This window comes from Anneissia japonica, unplaced genomic scaffold (genome assembly GCF_011630105.1).
Source record: "Anneissia japonica isolate Jap-2015-1 unplaced genomic scaffold, ASM1163010v1 scaffold2320_len370340_cov150, whole genome shotgun sequence".
Taxonomy (NCBI): Eukaryota; Metazoa; Echinodermata; class Crinoidea; order Comatulida; family Comatulidae; genus Anneissia; species Anneissia japonica.
This window is the reverse complement of record NW_022705529.1, coordinates 33489-38395: the sequence shown is the minus strand read 5'-3', so window position 1 is coordinate 38395 and position 4907 is coordinate 33489.

The window sequence follows — 4907 nt, the reverse complement described above, 5'->3', positions numbered from 1 at the left end:
AATATCATATTTTGTGAACAATATTTAGGTATGTGACTATCGGCCATTGAGCGCAATATTATGGCACCGCTTTCATTTTCTGGCAGCAACTTAACTATCTGCAAAGCCCGGGCTCTATAGTTTTGGCAGCAGAGGTCGTAATTATTTTTTCTCTATGTCCCAAAACAATTGATGATGTAGTTCACATTTTCTTCTCTAAACTTGTCATCAAACCAATTTTTTTTGACTATGCAAAGTGAGAGAATTTATTGCTGAAAGCTTTGTTTGTCAAAAACATGCAATTATTTCAGAGATAAGTTTATATTTTTCTGAAACCGGGCTATTCCACGGTAACTGACGTTACATTTCATCTTACATTCACATTTTTACTCTAACAAAAATATGAGAGACCAAATTATATTTTTAATGCTACATGGTAGTAATAAGGGAGTGGAATACAGGAATATCAATTAAAACTTTTTACCATTTGTGGATTTAGCGGAGGATATGAGTTATGTAACAAAAACTAGGAATTAAAACAAATTTTGATATCTCATGTTCGAGAGACAAACAAAACTTGAGTTGTATGCTATGAAATACTGCATTAGTATACTAGAATTACACGGTTAATTATTACAAATTTATTATATTTTTTGGGAGATATTAACATTATATAATGGCCAGTTGGTAACTGACGTTACGCTTATTGTAATTTTGAATTATGTAGAAAACAAATTTTAATTTATAAGAAACACAATTTGGATGTTTTTGCTAGATAATTATAATGTAAATTTATGAATTCTATGCTTAATATAAGCCAGGAAGCTCAAATAGTAAAAAATAAGTTATTCATTCAATCATTCAAATAAACATTCATTTCTTCATAATCAAAAGTACAATATAAACAATTATGAGATGAGAATAAAACATAGTTAAAGAGGGCATAGCCAAAAAAGCAAGTGCTTGTGTGAGGCAAGCCCGAAAACAAGTAAAAATTCAACAAGTTACAATAATACGAATAAATAATTAAGATCTAAACAATAACAGGAGACAGAAGACGGGTTACAAGACGAAAAGGACAAAAAAAGAGACAAAAAACGACAAAACTGATCGTCTACAGAGGACGAAAATTTATTTGGGTTTTAATTTATTATAACTAGAAATTAAGTGATTCTTAAGATTTAAGGAAAAGCTTTTCTTCGATTCACAGTTTTTTATGTGGTCATTTAGATTGTTCCATAGTTTGGGTTAGTGTAATTGCAGAGCATTTTTAAATATTTATAGCGAGTTTGTTAGCAGAAAAATAATTGAAAACATTAGTAAGTTCTTGATTAACAACATCAACAAGTGTCTGAATATCTTTATTAGTATAGAGAGCAGTAGTGTCATCTGCATAAAGAAACAATGAAAGTTGATTGGAGGACGTGTTTATGTCATTAATATATAGGGAAAACAAAAGAACCTTGGGGGACTCCATGTGAGATTGGAAGAAACTGAGAGAAAGTGTTATTATATTTAGTCCATTGGAGTCTGTTTAAAAGGTAACTTTTAAAAAGCTTGTTTGTGATTCCTCAAATACCATAATTGTGAAGTTTGAATGGTCAAATGGTATCAAAAGCATTTGAGAGATCAATGAAAGTACCAATGGCAAATTCATTGCTTTCGAAAGCATCCACAATGTTATTTGTCAGTTGCAGAAGGGCCATTGAATTATCATATCCCTATTGATCATTGGAGGGAATTTTGTGTTTTTGAATCAATAGATACGTCCTGTCATAGATAATACGTTCAAAGGTTTTATAAAAAACAGAAAGTATGGAAATAGGACGATAATAATTAATGTCTGTTTTGTCCCCAGATTTAAAAATAGGAGTGATTTTGGCAAGTTTTAATTTATCAGGGAATACTCCTGATAAAGCATAAGGACGATGGATAAGGGGCAGGTAGGAATTACTAAACAAAGAATTTATAAGATTGTAGGCGTGATTATTGGAATCATATTTAAGAAGGTCAATATTAAAACCACCCAGAAGAAAAACAATTTTACTTTCACTTGCTGGATTAATTAGTATTAATTCAATCTTTTTTAAAAAACTATTTGGATCTAAAGAAGGGGCTCGGTATTGTACCAACAACAATATTTTTCATTGACTTTTGCTCAATTTCAATAAACAATGAGTCGCATATGGATTGATCAATAAATAAATCATGTCTTTCTTTGAAAGTAAGTAGTAGGAATAAACATAGCCGCACCACCACCAGCTTTTAACTGCCTGTGTTTAGCAATTGGGTAATTGAGAATTTGAATAAGTGGACTGTCATGCTTAAGCCAGCTCTCAGAGATTGAAATTAAGTCAAAATTAAAATTTTAGGATTTAAGTAAGATGTTTATTGAATCAAAATTGCAGTGAAAACTTCTTGCATTAAAAGGTATTGAAGAAAAAATTCTATATTTATTTATATTTTAAATAATATCCAATAAAGCGTTAAGAGTGATCAATTCCTAATCTAGCTGCATTTGTAAGGCACTACCAGCACAACCACTGCCACAACACATCCCCACCAGTATGCCCAACAAATGCTAATACCACACCGCCACCACTGTCAGTGACAACGATGATAATAATAACGCTGATGGGGACGATGATGATAACACCAATGATGAAGGCGACCATGGCAATGAAGAAGATCACGAGTTTCAGTTTCAAAATAAATATAAAGACAACAATAGATATTGTAAACATTCAAAGATTACAAGAACAATAGTAACAATCAACAGGAATCAATCAAAGGCAATACAGTAACTAAAAATTATATAGTAATATAAATAATAATATTATAACTTGGATGGAAAAATGTTGTTTAGGCTAAATAATGTAAAGTTACTGCTTGTTGTATTTCATGGCAAGCCAACAAGAGCATTCAGTAAGTAAATATTTGATAATATTATAAGGTCAAAAATCTGTAGCATGCAGAATGAATAGAAATTAATAACAAAATAAAGCTGTGATATTTGGATTAATAGGCATGAATTGCAAGCAAAATCTAGCAGACCAAGGAGCATATACCGTATTGTCTCTAATAAACGCCCCGAGGGTGTTGCATTTTTTCAAAAGGAAGGGGGGGGGGGCGTTCATTAGAGGTGAATTGTAAAATCAAAAATTACCTAAACAAGCTGCTTTAAACGGTCAATAAGTTCTTTATTTTTAGAGGAACAAGTTAATGTGCAGGGTATCTCGAGGCCTCCTGCTATTTTGCTGTTCCTTCGTTTGTTGCTGGTTATTTGAACATCAATAATTCCCTTGTGTTTCAAAAAGAAATGAAATATCTTCGAGTTCTCGTGGGGTAAATGTCCGACGATGCAGCGCGGTGCTTCTCCTTTCACAACAGCAATCGCGTGCTTGTCAAAAACATTGTCGGCCTCACGAACTGTTGAAAACATCTGCCCTCAACTTGAAGGAACATTCTCACTACGGTATAGACTTCATTGACCAGACACCTTGAATCAAATCAGCGTCGAACATGCGACACATTAACAATACATGATTACCCGTCGTTTGCAGCTTACCCTGTTTTTACAAGGCTAACGAAATACCATGAGAGAAACACAAAATAGGCCTAGGCCTAGTGATCGTGAAGACAGTAAACATATATCAAACGTTTAGGGTAGCTTTTTTGAGTAGTATACATTTCAAAAGCAACACACAGTATTACTCCTTGTTTGTCAACCTTTTTACAGACTGGATACCCATGTTAATTGATTGGGCACTCATTGCAAAATGAAAAAAAACTCAGAGGGGGCGTTTATTAGAAGGGGGCGTTTATTAGAGACAATACGGTAGTTAGTTAGTCAATACTTTGGTAAGTATGAATAAGTCAAAGCATGCTGTTACGTTAGTCTGAACAGCATGTTTGATGGTGGCAGGAAAATCAGTAATGAAGAAAAAACAACAGTTTTAATGTTTACTTCTCTTGTTAGGTGTCTCTTCAAATGTTGTCAAGATCCGATTGATACCATATTTTAAGTTAAATTATTTGTCATATACTACAAAACAATTTAAACCACCAACAGAATTAAATATAAAAACTATGACAATAAGCCAATAGTGGGTTGTACATTAAATCTCTACAAAACAGAACAATAATGAATTACTTTAATAGTTTTGATAAATTATATATACAGATTGATAAAGTTGAAAATAAGTTAATATAATTTTTATAAATAATGTATATATAATATACTATAGGCTTATAACCCTACAGAAACTGACATTACGCATTTTCAATATAAATTTTCAGGACTTTTCCTTTTTTCGCAAAGAGTTGGCATGGGCTATTTGAGGCATAGGTAGGAGAGATAAATTATGAATACCATTAGCCTATCATTGTGCATGGTAAGAAATTATTACAAAAAGTAGAAGTTTTTGGTAACTGACGTTACATTATCAGAAAATAGGAGAAGCCTAATGTAGCTATGTATATCCCAACTAATAATTAAATACACTAAATTATTAAAACCAAGTGTATAAATTTAAAAAAGGTAAAAGTATACAATATATAAAGTCTAAATTTGCATAAATTTCGGTATCAAAATTTCCGCTGCAGCCATTTTGAAAAACAAAATGGTTGTCTACTTTCAAGCACAACATACTGTATCTTCAGAAACATCAACTCATGTACTATAATAGTCATATAAAATTTATTTTCCAAAATCATTTTTAATTTTTTTATGTTCATGTCCTATACTATTTTTTCTTCTGGATGTACCTTCACTTTTTGAAGTGTGACACTGTTAAAAAAGTGTAGCTTCCAAATAAATAAATTACTAACTTATTTATATTTTGTTATAGTTTATATTCATCCACAACAGGGTCTATATTTAGTTAATTTTAACACCAAGTCCTATTTTTTGACCAAAAATTTTAAAT